Source organism: Triticum dicoccoides, chromosome 1A (genome assembly GCF_002162155.2).
Source record: "Triticum dicoccoides isolate Atlit2015 ecotype Zavitan chromosome 1A, WEW_v2.0, whole genome shotgun sequence".
NCBI lineage: Eukaryota > Viridiplantae > Streptophyta > Magnoliopsida > Poales > Poaceae > Triticum > Triticum dicoccoides.
In genome coordinates, this window is record NC_041380.1 from 132856304 (window position 1) to 132874048 (window position 17745).

Sequence of the window (17745 nt, forward strand, 5' to 3'; positions counted from 1 at the left end):
CAGAAGAAAAATAAAAAGAAATACTAAACGGACTCAAAAATTTCCGAAATAAATTTTCACGGGCTTCTAAAATCAAGCCGCACAAGGTGAACATTTATTTGGGACCTAAATGCAATTTTGAAAAATGCACATTTTTCCTAAATTCAAATAAAACACCGAAAAACTCCGAAATAAAATATTATTTGATTTTATTATTAAATCCTCAATATTTCTTTATTTTGGGAAAGTCATTTTATTCCCTCTCTCATATTTTTGTAACAGAAATAATTGATGATAAAATAAATAAAATCAAATGATCCTATTCTCAAAATTTGAGAAAACTCAAATATGAAAATAACGAAATCCCCAACTCTCTCCGTGGGTCATTGAGTTGCGTAGAATTTCTAGGATCAACCAAAATGCAAAATAAAATATGGTATGCAATGATGATCTAATGTATAACATTCCAAATTAAAAATTTGGGATGTTACACGTTTACCTCCACTATGAGGGGCCGAACCTGGGTAAACCCTCGCCTCTCGATTCCGATCAACCCCGTTCAAGCAATCACTTAGCAGCGATGGCCTCATGACTAAGTCCTTTCACGAGGACATCCACTATGACAAAACCACGACAGTTGGCGCCCAATATGATTGTGACAAATGTTCTTCTAGCCCCCGTGAAGATAGCAAAGTCTTTGTTGGGACTAGGATTGCATCTGGACGTTACAACCCACTGCCGCGCTAGCCAGTATCGTCGCAAGAATGTTAACCGCCACCATGACCGTCAGATCCAGGAACCAGGGCCCGAATCCCACGTGCATCGTACCACCGGCGGAGCTATGTGTTGTGCTGCAGGTGCCATGCCCCCCCCCCCAGCCCATGAATATTTTGTGAAGAAACACTGTTTAGGATGACATAAACTAAGATAAATATAGTATTTGGCCTCTCCAGAGAGTTATATTTGGCTATTTGCCCCCTCAGTAATATCTCGCTAGATCCGCCACTGCATCGTACCCTGGTCAGTCTGTTTGGCCTCCCGTCGCGCTGACAAGCAGGCCGCCACCAGATCCGCAGGTCAACGACCACCGATCGATCCCCTCCTTGGCTGCCCACACCCAAGGCCACAGATCAGGGGAGAAGTCCGTCAGATCCAGATCAACGGGTGGGAGCCGACTTCCAGGCCACACCAGCGCTGTGAGCCTGACCTTGCCACGGTCGCACTGCACGCCCACCCCACACACGTCGCACACTCGCGCATCATCGCACCGCGACGGGGGAAAACAGGTGACCCGCCGCCACCTTCCTTGGGTCCGGCCTAGGCTTTGCCAGGGGGACCCTCCAGCAGCGACGAGACTAGGAAGGGAGAGAGAGGATGGTCGAGACAGCTAGGGTTCAGAGATAGGGAGGGTTCGGAGAAAGGGAGGCGGCACCCAATCTCAGGCCGTTGCATATGATCATATCATAATTTATGCAAATGAACAAGAAGATAGATATATAGGTCACTACCAATATGTAATCATGATTGCACTCTAACAGATCAACTAATAGACAAGTTAAACATCTAGCAGCCGATGCATTTTTTATAATTGTAGATAAAAAATACTCCCTCCGTTCGGAAATACTTGTCGGATAAATGGTTGTATCTAGGTGTATTTTAGTTCTACATACATTCATTTTTATGCATTTCTCCTATAAATATTTTCGGGCGGAGTGATATTTCCTTATGATTTTCAAAACAAAAAAAACATAAAATACGGGGCTTTCCAAACATTCTTTTTCAGTTATACCGGACGACTTTTATGATAAATTGATAATAATCATATGTGCACAACATGATAGAAATGATATTATTGCCTTGAAAACATTAAAGCTTATTTGTTCGAAAAAAAATTAAAGCTTATTTCCTCTCCATCGTGACCCCGATGGAGCCGACTGGTGGCGATGGTCGAGCACGTGAGCCCAAGGAGACGACAGGCGTAGCCGGGCGTGAAGGCGACCACGTTCTCCATGCAAGCCCGCGGCCTCAAGCCAACCCCCGTCCAATAAATTTTTTTCTTCCAAAAAATGCAGATTTATTTTTTGCGTTAGCCCCGGTCTCTGCACCACACCACAGGGAGGTCGACACGTAAGGGGCTGTGGGGTTCCTCAAGTAGTCAGCATGCCCAAAACGGATACTGCCTACTTTAGTAAAACAGAAGACCAGGAATGCGTGGTGGCAGTGGCTGCCCAGCGTGCACGCGGTACGCGTCTCCCCACTTTAGTAAAACAGAAGACAAATGAGGCAAAGGAGTCGTAGACGACCCCGTTGCGGTGTACTAGTACTTGAGATGACGGGCAAACTGCACCACCCAAGCAGTCAAGCAATTTCTATACATACGGACCATTGTTCAAGGCCAACTTTCAATCTCATTCTAGTGAAAAGTATCATTGTTCCACCTTTATTTACTCATCTCTCCACTACATGCCGAGTGTAAGTTTCACCCGCAGCTCCATGACCAGCAGCAGCAGGTAATCTTGAGATGCATCGCCTCAGTGGGGGCGCTGCTCTCTAGGGTAAGCAATGATCGTTTGCTTTGGGTGTGTGGATGTCTAGCTAGCTAGAGCAGTTACCTGGCGATCCTCAAGTTGCTTGGCCGGTGATGACACCAGCCCGGGCCAAGTGCCCTCCCTCGGCTTCATCTATGGAGGTGAATCTGTTGGGCGCTCGCAGCAACAACTGAGGTTTAGTTCATGTTTGTGTTGTGATCTAAACGCTTTTATATTTTTTTATGAAGGGAATAGCTTGCAAAGGTTCTGTTTGTTTACCTAACGCCATGCATCTGTTGTAAACTACTTCCTCCGTTACAAAATAAATAACTCAACTTTATACTAATTTTAAAACAGAAGGAATGCTTTGGTTTCATTATGTGAGAGTGGAGCCAGGGCGTGAGCCCTTTTCCTCTAAAAACAACCCCAATACCATTTCGTTAAGAGGGTGTTTGTTTCCACGGATTTTTTTGTGTAGGGACTAAAAAAAGTTTCCCTTACAGACTTTTTTACCAAACGGAGGAGACTTTTTAGGGACTAAACTAGGCATTTGAGACTAAATGAAGAAGACTCTCAAAGAGAGTCTTTTTGAGACTTTTTGGGACTTTTCCAACAATGCCCCTCCATGCATCCATTGGCCAGCCACTCCATGATGTTATTTGATTGTTATTTTTCTATATACTAGGGGCAACATGGTCATTTAATAACCTCTAGGAAGGGACTAGGGACTTTTTAGTCTCTAGAAACAAACAGGAAAGGACTTTTTAGGGACTAGAGACTTTTTAGTTGGGTCTAGAAAAAGTTCTAGGACTAGAGAACCAAACACCACCTAAATCGTGAGCTTGCAAAAGCCGGTTGAAATTCCCCATGGCCCGAAACAACATATGTTTTGGATTCAATGCTAATTCAACTTTACATCTCCAGACTACATGTCTTTTTTTAAACACAGTACAAACACAAGCGCTCATGTAAACATGCATACACTCATCCTTATGAACGCACATCGCACATTCTATCCATACGAGCATCTCCGAGAGACTGAGTCGGCATATCATCTTGAGATTTTACAAAGTCACTGTAGGCGCCTCGTAATCGACGAGAACATCTTCTTCTGCTGGAAGCATATTGTCCGAAATCCTGAAATAAATCCAGGATAAATGCGAGCACCATGATTTGAACCCTGATAGGATGAAAATATCACTGTCCATCTAACCATCCCAACCACAGATTGGTTCGCATCTCTAGACTACATGTCGACTATAAATTTCAACTACAACCCCGCAAAACGGTTACATTAGATCTTAAGCTTGTAAGAGTCGGTTGAAATTCCATTGGACCCAGGTCGGTCGATTGGAATATTCAAATTAATTGACGCACATTTAGTACAACTTTAGTACAAAGTTCTAGTAAGTGTTCGCCAATTGATATGGATCAGAGGGAGTATTGGTTCTATTATGTTTAACCCCTTGTATGAACCAATCTGTGGTTGGATGATTATGTGGATAGTGGTATCCCTAGCCCACCGGGGTTCAAGCACTGGTGTTCGCATTAATTTCAGGACTCTCGACGATGCGTGTTCAGTGAGAGGAGATGTTTTCGTCGACTACGAGGCACCTATGGTGACTTCATAAAATCTTAAGCTGATATGTCAGCTTAGTCTCGCGGAGGTGCTCAGAGCATCTACAGCCGGGTACTCCAAACCCGCCTCAAACGTTCGAGCTGACCGGCACCCCTCATATCTAGCCCAACTATGGGATAGATATGGCGGCGCCCGGGAGCGTCCGCCGACCCCGCTGCAGGTCATAGCGATCCCATCTGCAGCGACATAAACTTCATCCTCTCTCATTGGTGCACCCAAATTTTAGTCCCACATTGCCACGCGAGGCGGACACCGACTGGCTTAAATAGTCGCGCCGGTGCATGGCAGCAAACTTCTCTGTTGTTGTGTATGTCTATCAATTCTTGTTGCGTGAGTGAGATAACTTGATAGTAGACTGCATTTCATAAATTGGTGATTGTTCATTAAGTGTCAAGTTCGTCTCGTTCATACGTACGTTGATAGCCCTACTACAGTAAGCAATTTTTAGTGTGTTTTGACAGCCCAATGGGCCCAAATCGAATAGGAAGATTGTCGTGCATGGCCCTGCATGTAATAGATATTTTGAAAATAGGGTAATGTGGTTGCAAATTAATGGTAAAATTTGAGGCATGTCCAATCACTGTCCATGGAAGCGTCCCGGACATTTGACGGCTCAAATTTGCAAGCTACGATGGTGGACAACCCGCCTCAAACTGCGACTTACTATTAGACAATCCAACAAGAAATTTCTTAAATACACCCCGTAATTACCCCAGCACACCGGACGATCCACTCCCCACCGCACGATTAGTCACACAAATCTGAATCTAACAGCCATAGTTGATCTAATACCTCTACCGTATGCGCATAGCAATTTCCATTAGCTGACCGTGCTTCACCTGCATAGAAATATTCCACATACGCGTCCGACGTCCCTACAATCACGCAATTCTAATCGCTAACTTCTCCGTGATTAAATCTTTCTAGCCCTGCCTCCTCGCACCTATCGCCGCCGTAGCTCGCTAAAATAAGGGGGTGTTTGTTTCCAGAGACTTTTTTTGTGTAGGGACTAGAAAAAGTTCCCCTCTTAGAGACTTTTTTACCAAACGGGAGGGACTTTTTAGGACTAAACTAGGCATTTGGGACTAAATGAAACAAACACCCCCAGCGGCGCACGACCTTCCTTCCTCGAGCAGCGGCAGTGGAGCGGGGTGCAACGGGCTTGGCCTACGCCGACGGGCGGCGTGGTCCCTCTCCTCTATCGAGTAGCGGCGGTGGCGCGGGACGCAGCGGGCTCGGCCTTCGTCGTCGGCGGCGGGGTCCCTCGACCATCGGCGGCAGCGCCGAACACAATAGGCGGCCAGGACGTGGCGGCGAAGCTGAGGGAGCCGTCCCTTGTGGCACGGGGGGCGTGACGGTGCCATGGCGGCTCTGGGGTGGAGGGCGCGTGCGTGTAGGCGGCGCGTTCCTCCGGCTTCCGGCGTGCCGCAGCATGGACTTCCCTGCTGTCGTCGTGCTCCCTGATGCCAGCTCCTCCTTCCTCCCGCCGCTAGACATGCACAACACCATCCCATGCCCTCTGCCCGCTGGCCAGAGAAAGGTCAGTAGTTTCATTCGTCTCTTCCTTGAAGCAGAGAGAAGATTAATAAATTATCTCGCCCACTATACCATACCGTGGAATGAGCTGGGCTCCTTGCGTTGGCGCATACACATAATTTTTGTTGATTCATGCCTCAGATCGCATAAATAGGATAATCCGAAAAAACCCTGACCACCAAGTGTTTGTGTTTATGCTCACAAAGCTTTTCATCGATTCTATGCAGCTATAAAGTTGAATGAATCAACCAAAAAGTTACGGCCTAGAGCCCTAGACAAACAAAAAATTATGTTGGGAAATAACCTAAATCAACAGCAACCATGGGTTGTTCAGGTGGGGTGGGCGGCCTCGATCCCTTACAAGCACGCAGCTCGTAGATGGCCAAGAGCAGGGCAGGTAAGGAAATGCATGTTTACGCTTTAGGCCTCCTTTGGTTCATAGGATTGGAAAATCATAGGAATAGGAAAGTCATAGGAAATGAGATGACATGCTTCTCAAATCCTATGCATAGGAATAGAAAAGGAGATGCCCTTTAATTCACGCCATAGGATTTTTTCCATTGAGTCTAGGCTAATGTTTATTTTCCTATGAAATGTGAAGGATAGGAAGAATTCCTCCACAGGAATATGATTTCATTCCTACAAACCAAAGAGCTCTGAAGGAATTTTTCCTATAGAAATCCTATCCTATGAAAATCTTACAAAATTCCTCCAAACCAAAGGACATCAGGGAAGTCCATTGTCAGTAGGTATCTGGAAGTTGGATGTTCACGGATTTGATAACAAGGATAAAACTAAATGTTGTGCTCCAGAAAAACAGTCAGAAAAGGACAATAATTTATACCATTGTCAGTAGGTATCTGGAAGTTGGATGTGCACGGATTTGGTGAACACGACCTTGATCTGCACGGATCCGGTGACTGTGACCTCGATCTGCATGAATCCGGCTATGACAAGTTGGATCTATGGAAGGGGCGATCATGGCAACGATGCCATCGCTACAGATCGACATGCATGAACGCATGATGTAGGACAGGGTATCCATCTGTTGTATCTAGATATCAGCACACTTCTTTAACTGAATGTAAAAGTGTTACGGCAACAAATGCATCATTCTTCAGTCTTTTAATCCTGAGATTTTAGTTATATATCAGTCTTCAGATCCTCTTGTTTTATTTTTTTTCTTTTTGTCAATCAGTGTTTTTAGTCATATTCCCTAAAAAAATTGTCCTTACTATATTCTTTCTTCAGTCTATTTGTTTTTTCATGATATGATCTTATTCCATAAATTGTAGGCATTGGTGAGAAATATGGAATGATGCACGTGAACAGATTGTCACTGCCATCTCATCCACTGCACTGAAGGAGATCAAGCCCATTTCCATCAGCATCAACTAGCACCTCTCCTTGACCTGCATCCTTGTCCTTTGGTAAGTTGGCATGCTCCCTGTTCGTGCACAAGGACGGTGAGATGGATATGGGTTTGGTACTACTGATGTTGATGAACTGCTCATTTGCAAACAAGATGAGCCTGAAAGGAACTAAGAGAAATGACTATTCATTTATCAATCTTGGCATTCTTTGTATTGCCAATTTGTCAATTCGACTGATGATTGAATGTATTGGTAGACACAATGACCTGTTTCTTGATCAGCTATGATATGTGTTTCCACTGGCTACTTGCCGCTTTCTGAGGGGCAGATTTTAGCTTGAGAAGATTTTTGCGAAAACATAGCGGTGCTCTTGCTCTGATGGAAATTCAGAGTAGGGTGTTCCAAACTAGATTGATACACGTAGGAATTTGTGACTGAGTTTTATGCTCAGAGCTACATACATGCTTGCAGCGCTTCACCTATCCTAGAACTTTTATTTCATTTTTTGTGTTGCTATAATCTGTCCATTAGTCGGTATTCCAGCTCCATTAATCGGTATTCTAGCTGAAAGTTTCAAAGTTGTCAATTATTTTCGAAACTTGGTTCGCAGAGTAGCTGGTCCTTTTTTGGGACATATTTGTTGTGTCTTTTTCTCATTTTGTCTTGTATTTTGTCATACACAGTTCAATTAGCTAATTGTTATTATGCCATAGCTAAATTGTGCAACCTATTGCCGCTCTGCCATGTGTCACATGGCCATCCTTCATACACCGCTTCACTAGGACTAAGACCGAAGTGCAAATGATGGTATGTAAGTTTTCACTATTTCCTCACTTGATCTTATTGTTTTTCCACGGTTTTCTAACTCGGGTCCTCACATATTTTGTGTGTGTGTGTACATTACAGGGCACCTAGAAATTTCCAAAAGAAGTTGCCTCTTGTTTGGACACCGCGAAGTACGGGCTGGCAAGACTAAGATTAGGCAAAGAGAGCTTCAGGAGGACCGAGTATGACACCTCACTCGACGATCTATTCTTCAAGCAAGGATGAAGAAGTTCCTCATGAGACATGACATGAGATTGGCACTGCTATACTAATTACATTTAAGACCGTCGCCAACAATGAGTTGGATATTATAGTCATTCTTTTATGTCCTCTGAGAAGATCATGTTGGACGAGTTCCGGGCTTTAATGAGTTATTTAGTCATTTCTCTTCGGGTTTTTTAAACCATGGAGGAGAACTGCATGTGAACTTCATAGATACGAGAAGAAAAGGATAAAGGCATGTACAAAGTTCAATTCCTCTTCTGTTTATTTTGTTTCCTCTTTGTCTACATACTGGTTTTTGAACTATGTATTGTTAATCGGATGTATATAGACATGTTTTAGTGTGTTTGTTCACTTATTGCAATCAGTATGTAGTCTATGTTAAAATATTCAAACACATATTATATTTGTGAATGAAGAAAATATTTTTACAATTGTCATATATGATTATAATATTAGTCGAGACGTGCGTTGCACGTGCATACTTACTAGTCGTTCACTAACAATTATTTTGGTTGAGACCTTCGCTGCCTTGGAAGGTCATCTTGATCTTTTGCCTATGATCTGCACAGATCTAACTTTGTATTGTGAGGTGGGGAGAAGGAAGGTGAAGGGTGTTAGGTTGATCTCTATCCCGTTCGAACCCAACGGGTCAAACGGGTCTTGACTCGCGCCCTGATCGGGGGCGCCCAACCAAACCATGGTTGGTGGGCCCTTGTGACCCGCGCTATATAAACAGAGGTGGGGGCCGGGGCACAACTTACGAGGTTAATCGCTGCCACAAGCCCTACCGACAATCCCTTCCGATGTAGGGTTAGCGCGGCGCTCACGGGAAGCTCCATCACCGCCGCCATCTCTCTGCCATCACCGGCCCCTACTTCACCATGGCCGGCGCTGGATCGAGTTCGTCTGCACCAGCAGAAGGTAGGTCTATCGGAAAATTCCTAACCCTAACCGATCCAGTGATCTATCAATTGTATCAGACAAGTTGGGTATAGGATTTTTCAGTTGATATAGATCACAAAGAAAAAAAGTTCCCCTCCCCAAAGAACCCTAACAGCAAAAAGAGGGCAAAGAAATCTCAAAGAAAAGTTGCGCCGCCGCTCCGGCCGCGCCGTTCCTCTTGATCCCGAATCGCATCGGCACACCGAGGATCCGGGACGAAGAACACTACCCCGCAAGGGGCAAAGGGCACCACCACCGAACCGCTTGACGATGACACGCTCTCCTTCGGGAGCTCGCGCGCACCGGCAAGGGGGACAGGGGAGGCGCCGCTGTATCGCACAAAGGAGCAGAGCAGGGCTCTGTTGGCGCCTCTGATCCCTCTCTCTCTCATTGGTTTCGGTGGATAGAGGGAGGGAGGAAACAGAGAAGGGGAAAGGAAAGGAGGACCCTTGTTAAGCCGAGGAGCCTCGCCGTCGGCGGCTGGCCGACGGCTAGAGAGAACCATGGGCGAGATGGGGAACAGAGGAGGGTGCAGCTGCGTCCCTCTCTCCCTCGCCATGCCCCAAGATGTGGACAGGAACATAAGGGGAAGGGAAAGAGCCGTCGGGCGGTGGCGTCTGACGCCGTCGTCGGCTCGCTGTCGCCGCGACCAGAGCACTGGCATAGACCCGCCGCCACAGAGAGACAGAAGCAGCGAGCGGCGCGGGGGGGGGGGGATGAGTGCTAGGGTTTTCCTCCCGATGGCCTGCGACCTGTTTTGATCGAGCGGATATCGCGCTGGACCGTCGGATTGAATCCGACGGCCACCAGCAAACCCTAGCGCTGGTTTTTGGGCCGCTGGGCCGATTATGAGTGAGCGGCTGGGCTATGGCCGGCTCGCGTGCGTGCTGGGCCGCTGGCAGGCAGCTGGGCCGAAAGGGAGGCTGCACCCGCTGGCTGGGCCGAAAAGCAGAGCGACTGAGCCGACGTTTTCTGTTTTTTGCCTATTGTTTGGGGCAAATTTCACATAGTTTTTCTATGCAACTTTTTCCAACGAATTTTTTTGTTTAGAAAATAGAAAAGTATACAGTAAAAGTTTCTGAAAATGAAAATAGGAAATTCTCAGAAAAGAAATGTTCATGAATTTTATAAAGAAAATAAAAAAGTTTATGATTTTTATTTAGTCAAAGAAAAGTTTCTGTAAAATGTAAAAAGTTCATGAATTTTTTATTCATGTTTTTCCGTTGCGTAAATAATTAATAGTGCTCTTTTACAAAGAAAATAAAAGTTTAAATAGAATTATGTTTTTAAGAGCATGTTAAAGTGATTATTAGAATGAATATGATTATGTTATGTTTATGGCCAACGTTATTAAAATGATCATGTTTTATTATTGAAATTTAAAGGTGCATTTATTTCTAATTTCTGCCCAACGGTAATATAGATTTAATTGCATAGACAATTATATGTTTAATTTGACCAACGTTAGATTAATGCATATGATTGTTATATTGATGTCACTTAAATTTTGATTTCAGGAGGCTTTCACTTGATGAGTTGCCTAAAAGAAGTTCCGACACTCAGAGGTGACAATCACACTGAGTGGAGGAAGAAAGTTGAACTGGCATTTGTCTGTGCTGATCTGGACTGGGTTCTGGATGAACCATAACTGGTCATACCTACAGAGCCAGTAAGAGAGACCACTGATGATGATGATGCATGGGCTAAAAAGAGGAGGGATTGTGCTCCTTTGGAGATGTCCTACATCATAGAAAACCAAAAGTGGGTCAATGCAAACAAAAAGTGCATGGCCTTTATAAAGAATACAATTGAGAGCACCATTGTGGGCTCCATTGCAGAGTGCACTTCTGCAGGGGAGTTGCTTACAAAAATAAAGAGCCAGTTCACTGGCTCTTCAAAGATATATGTCACCCAGGTGTTAAAACAACTGGTGACAGAACACTACACATGTGGTGGAATAAGAGAGCACATCCTCAGGATGAGCAATATGGCAGCAAAGTTAAAGCCCATGGATGAGGATTTGGAGATCAAACCAAAGCTCCCGGTCCACCTGGTCATAGCTTCGCTGCCAAAGAAGTTTGAAACTTTTGTTGTGAACTACAATATGTCACTTGGAACATGGGACATTGAAAAGACAATAGCGATGTGTGTCCAAGAAGAGGACAGACTAAAAGCCTCACATGGTGGTACACTTAACTATGTGAAGGATCACAAGAAAAAGAACTACAATCAAAACAACAAAAGTTCTCCTTCAAAGCCACAAGGAAAAGCTCCCTATCAGCATCAGCGTCAGCAACAGTCTTTCCTAGTGGACAAAGACACTTGTCTCCACTGTAAGCAGACCGGGCATTACAAGAAAGACTGCCCTGTTTGGCTGAAGTCCTTAATGGCAAAGCAAGGTAACAACATTGTTTCCTTAGTTAATGAATTCTTGTACACACAATTTTCAAAATCTACTTGGTGGATTGACTCAGGGGCAACTGTTCATGTTGCAAATTGTTTACAAGGATTCCATTCGACCCGGACTACGCTAAGAAGAGAAAGATGCATTGAAGTAGCTAATGGAATTCAAGCGAAAGTTGAAGCTGTCGGCGACATCTCCTTGGAGTTAGCTGATGGATTCAAGCTTCTACTTAGAGATGTTCTTTATGTTCTTTCATGTAATAGAAACTTAATTAGCGTTTCATGTTTGGACAAAGAAAATTATGAGTGTTATTTTGGACATGGCAAGTGTGCCATATGGTATAATAATGCTTATGTGGGTAATGCTTTACTACACGGTGAGCTTTATTTGTTATCACTTCGTGAAAAAGTGCATTCTATATGCAATGTGAATGAACATGTTTCCGCGTCGAATAAAGAACAAAAGAAAAGAAAGAGAACATTCGACTCATTGAAATTATGGCACTGTCGCTTGGGCCATATTTCGAAGGGGAGAATAGAAAGATTAGTCAAAAGTGAAATTCTTCCTCTGTTAGAATTCTCAGACTTAGAACAATGCGTAGATTGCATTAAAGGAAAGTATATAAAACAAATCAAAAAAATGTGCAATCCATAGCACAAGCACACTAGAAATCATCCACACTGACATTTGTGGACCATTTCCGGTGAAAAGTGTGGATGGATATGACTCGTTCATAACATTCACAGATGATTACTCTCGCTATGGTTATATTTATCCAATCAAAGAAAGATCTGAAGCGTTGGATAAATTTAAAATATTCAAAGCTGAAGTTGAAAATCAGCATAATAAAAGAATAAAGATAGTAAGGTCCGACCGTGGGGGAGAGTACTACGGTCGGCACACTCCATATGGCCAAGTCCCTGGACCTTTTGCAAAGTTCTTGCAGGAGACTGGCATAATAGCCCAGTATTCAATGTCGGGCGAGCCTCAACAAAATGGAGTAGCTGAAAGGCGCAACTGTACACTTATGGATATGGTGCGCAGCATGATGAGTTATTCCAACTTGCCATTTGGATTGTGGATGGAGGCACTTAAAACCGCCATTCACATTCTCAATAGAGTACCAAGCAAGTCGGTGCCGAAAACACCGTATGAGCTATGGACAGGAAGGGTGCCCTCCCTACAACACTTCAGGGTGTGGGGGTGCCCTACTGAGGCCAAAATGTTTAATCCAAACATTGTAAAGTTAGATCCCAAAATAGTAAGTTGCCACTTCATTGGCTATCCAGACAGATCAAAAGGTTTTCATTTCTACTGCCCAGACAAATATACAAAGTTTGTAGAAACGAGACATGCAGTCTTCTTAGAGGACGAAATGATGAGGCGTAGCTTGGTAGCTCAGAAAATTGATCTTGAGGAGAAGAGGGTGCATGCACCTAATCCGATGATTCAGGAGCCATTTTTCTCACTACCAGTTGCAACTCCACTCATGACAACTATGGGAGTAGACCCGGAACTTGTCCGTCAGGAGTTGATTGAACCCATTGTTGAGCATGAAAGGGAGGTGCAACATCAAATTTTAGAAGAAGTTCCCGAAGTTGAGGCACAAAATGTGCCAAAAAATGAGGCCCTTAGAAGGTCTACAAGACCAAGAAAGTCAGCTATTTCTACTGACTTTAAAGTTTATAACACAGAAATGGTTCATATGGAAAAAGATCCCACCTCATATGAAGAAGCCATGAGAAGCTCTCATTTATCGAAGTGGATGAAGGCAATGGAAGACGAGATGAAATCGATGAGTTCCAAAGATGTTTGGGACTCAGAGGAAATTCCTAAAGGAGCCAAAACAGTAGGCTATAAATGGGTCTACAAAATTAAGTATGACTCTAAAGGGAATATAGAAAAGTACAAAGCACGACTCGTGGCAAAAGGATTTACACAAAGAGAAGGGATAGATTACAATGAGACATTTTCTCCAGTCTCATGTAAGGATTCCTTCAGAATCATAATGGCATCAGTTGCTCATTTTGATTTAGAGTTACATAAAATGGATGTTAAGACAGCATTTCTGAATGGTGATTTAAAAGAAAAGGTCTACATGAAACAACCCCATGGTTTTATCATGGAAGGCAAGGAAAATATGGGATGCCGCCTAAAGAAATCCATTTATGGATTAAGACAAGCCTCTCGCCAGTGGTATCTAAAGTTTAATCAAACAATTAAAAGTTTTGGATTTAAAGAAAATATTGAGGATAATTGCATTTATGCAAAGTTTAAAAACGGGAAATATATTTTCCTAATCTTGTATGTGGATGATATCCTGCTTGCTAGTAGTGATGTTAGTCTACTACAAGAAACAAAGAAATACTTATCCTCAAATTTTGACATAACAGATCTAGGTGAAGCATCATATGTTTTGGGCATAGAAATTCACCCAGATAGGAACAATGGAGTCTTAGGACTATCGCAGAAAGCATATTTAGAAAAGGTTATTAAAAAGTATAATATGCATGCGAGTAAAGCCACACCTGCTCCTATAGTCAAGGGTGATAGTTTTGGGAAATTCCAATGTCCCAAGAACCAGTACGAGATCGATCAAATGAAAGCAGTACCATATGCTTCGGCAGTTGGCAGCTTACAGTATGCACAAGTGTGCACTCGCCCTGACTTAGCTTTTATCACCGGGGTACTCGGTAGATATCAAGAGAATCCAGGCATGGAGCACTGGAAGATGGTAAAGAAAGCATTGCGTTATGCACAAGGCACGAAGGACTACATGCTAATATACAGGAGAAATGATGCCCTAGAGATAAAAGGGTATTCAGACGCAGATTTTGCGGGGGACAGAGATGATCAAAAATCCACGTCAGGATACGTCTTCACTCTCACTGGGGGAGCTATTTCGTGGAAAAGCTCCAAACAGTCGATAGTTGCATCATCCACGATGTATGCAGAATTCATAGCATGCTTCGAAGCCATGGGGCAGGCGATATGGCTAAAGAAATTTGTACCCGACTTGAAAGTGGTAGATTGTATTCACAAACCACTAAAGATGTACTGCGACAACCAACCCGTAGTATTTTGCGCTCACAATAACAAGTCGAGTAATGCTGCCAAAATAATAGAGATAAGGTATTATGTTGTGAAAGATAAAATCCAGGATCAAACTATAAGTCTCGAGCATACAAGGACAAAGGATATACTTGCGGATCCACTAACGAAAGGCTTACCACCCAATGTGTTCAAGGAACACTTAGCCGGCATGGGTTTAAGGGAAAGCCTTATGATTTCTGGATAGGCCCAAAAGGAACAGAATTTGCTTCTGATCATAACGTATGTTGTAGTTGTATGATTCTAACGGCAATTAAGCTGTGACGATGAAACATGCTCTATGTACCAATATGTGATGAAACAAATAAACTAGAAAGTATAAAGTTAAAAGTAAAGTTGAGATCAAGGGGGAGAATGTTAGGTTGATCTCTATCCCGTTCGAACCCAACGGGTCGAACGGGCCCTTGACTCGCGCCCTGATCGGGGGCGCCCAACCAAACCATGGTTGGTGGCCCCCTATGACCCGCGCTATATAAAAAGAGGTGGGGGCCGGGGCATGACTTACGAGGTTAATCGCTGCCACAAACCCCACCGACAATCCCTTCCGATCTAGGGTTAGCGCGGTGCTGACGGGAAGCTCCATCACCGTCGCCATCTCTCTGCCATCACCGGCCCCTACTTCACCATGGTCGGCACTGGATCGAGTTCGTGTGCACCAGCAGAAGTAGGTCTACCGGAGAATTCCTAACCCTAACCGATCCAGTGATCTATCAAAGGGACAAACTTGCCATCTTCTTTTGGTAGGATTATTAATTAGTATTACTTGCTCATGGGTTGTGGTTTTTTGAAGCAAGTTCTTGGCTACGTGCTTTTTCTCGATTACAATTTTCTGCGTTTGTGGAGCTCTTGATCTTCATTTCCCTTTTTAGCGGTAGATATTTGGTTGAGATCTGACGTGCCTTTTGAGATTATCATGTTCATTTGTTTCTAATGTACCACAACTCTCTATGTTCTTAGCGGAGCGTATATATGTTGATTTATGACACGGTGATTGATTTTGATTGCAGAGGATTCCTGGAGAGACCAAGTGCAAGAGCTATGGGCAACTCCTGTGTTACTGGCCTGCAGTAAGGGTTTCTTTTGAGCTAGCTTCATTTTGCTTCTTACTGGGCAACTTGCCATAATAATTTGTTTGAGCATTGTTGTTACTGGTGGCTGTAAGGGTTTATTTTGAGCATTTGCTTTGCTTATTACTTGAATTAGTCTAGATGGTTCATTTTACAAACAGGGTTCAGACTGTTTCACAAAACTCAGAAAAGAGGAGTTGAATTATTTTACTGGAAGACAAACGAAATGTATTATGACATGCAAAAAAGAAGGTGTTCATCCTTTTCTTTCACCTCCTGTTCAGTTAAAGTAACCATCATACAGATGCTTTGAAATTCCCAATAACATATACAGTGTTGAAATATATCTCATGTGGCCCTGCCCTAGGCGCACATATATAGTTAGTTGGAGTTCTGGTTAGACTAGAGATAGATTAGTATCTACTTAAACTACTTCATCTCTATCTCCTAATCCCTTGTACTCCAAGACATGTATGCAATCATGGGATATGCCCCATCTCTATCAATAAATACCACACGGCCCTCTCACGAGAGGGTAGAACGCTTCCCATCGTTTTCTACATGGTATCAGAGCGACCTCTTCCCCTTCGTTCTGAGACAAACCGATCTACACCAAAACAAATCCATGGCGTCCTCCTCCTCCACCTCTACCCTCTCCAGCCTCAGTCCTCAGCTTCCAGAGAAGTTAACCAGGGAGAACTATCTCCTCTGGAGGGCTCAGATCCTCCCCCACTTCCTTGGCGCTGGCCTATATGGCTACCTCGACGGCTCCATCCCTGCACCGAAGAAGCTGATCACCGCCAAGGACAAGGATGGCAAGGAGCAGGACATCCCCAACCCGGCATATGAAGCATGGGTTCGGCAGGACCAGCAGGTCCTCAGGCACATCCTCAGCAACCTGACGAGAGACGTGCTCGTCTCTGTCGTCTCCATCAAGACGGCGCACGCGATGTGGACTTCCCTGGGTAATATGTTTGCCTCACAATCTCGTTCCCGCATCAATAACATCCGCATAGCTTTAGCCAATGCTCAGAAGGGAACGCAATCTGCTTCGGTCTACTTTGGCCGGATGCGATCACTGGCGGACGAACTCGCCGCTGCTGGGAGGCCACTTGAAGAGGACGAACTCCTCTCCTTCATCATTGCGGGGCTAGACCTTGATTACAACTCTGTAGTCTCGGCTCTGGACACCCACACCGAGCCGGTCACCGTCGACTTCCTCTACTCGGCGGTCTGCAACTTCGACCAGCACGTCGAGCTCTTCACAGGTGGGGTGGAGGCACCGGTGGCTTCAAGTCTTCTGCCAACCTTGCTGCTCGTCGTGGTGGCCCTCCTCCTCCGCCACAGAAGCAAAACGGCGGCGGGTACAAGAAGCAGAACAACGGCGGTGGCGGCTACAAGAAACGGCAAGGCAACGGGCGCCCTTTCTACTCCAACAACAAGGGTTCCCATCCCGGCCCAGGAGGTCCCAGAGGTCTAGGCGGCCCTGCACCTGGCAACAACGCCAGGAACAATGACCCAATCCAATGCCAGATTTGTGGTAAGTTCGGGCACAGTGCCAAGGACTGTTGGTACCGTTTCGATGATGATGCACTAGAAGAAAAGGTTGCAGCTGCTACTCAATACGGCGTCGATACAAATTGGTACTTCGACAGTGGGGCAACCGATTATCTCACCGGCGACCTGGAGAAGCTCACGGTGCGGGAGAAGTTCTGTGGACAGGAACAAATCCATGGTGCGAATGGTTCAGGTATGAGGATAGATCACATTGGTTATTCAGAATTCAAAACCCTAGTCGTTCTATTCATCTACGCAAGATCCTTTACTCTCCTCATGCAAACAAAAATCTTCTTTCCGTACATCGTATTGCCTTAGACAATCATGTATTACTTGAGTTTCACCCCTTTTCTTTTTGATAAAGGATCAGGCAACGAGGAGGGTGCTCTACAAAGTTAGATGCGTTGGTGGTCTCTATCCGTTGATTCCTCGCTTTAGGTCGTCAAATAAACAAGTTCTTGGTGTCATAAAGCTATCTTCAGCAAGGTGGCACGATCGATTAGGTCATCCGTCCTTTACTATTGTTCAACGAGTGCTTAGGAAAAATAAACTCCCTTTT

At 44.4% G+C, this 17745-nt stretch overlaps 1 long non-coding RNA gene and 1 pseudogene across 1 annotated transcript; both read left to right on the forward strand.

Moving 5' to 3' along the window:
* Positions 1–5239: 5239 nt before the first annotated feature.
* Positions 5240–8356, forward strand: LOC119272921. The gene is made up of 4 exons (XR_005134804.1): positions 5240–5686; positions 6978–7112; positions 7769–7862; positions 7971–8356. It is a non-coding gene; the product is annotated as an uncharacterized LOC119272921 (long non-coding RNA).
* An 8381-nt stretch (positions 8357–16737) lies between these two features.
* On the forward strand, positions 16738–16888 carry LOC119296379 (annotated as a pseudogene).
* The last annotated feature ends 857 nt before the right edge of the window (positions 16889–17745 follow it).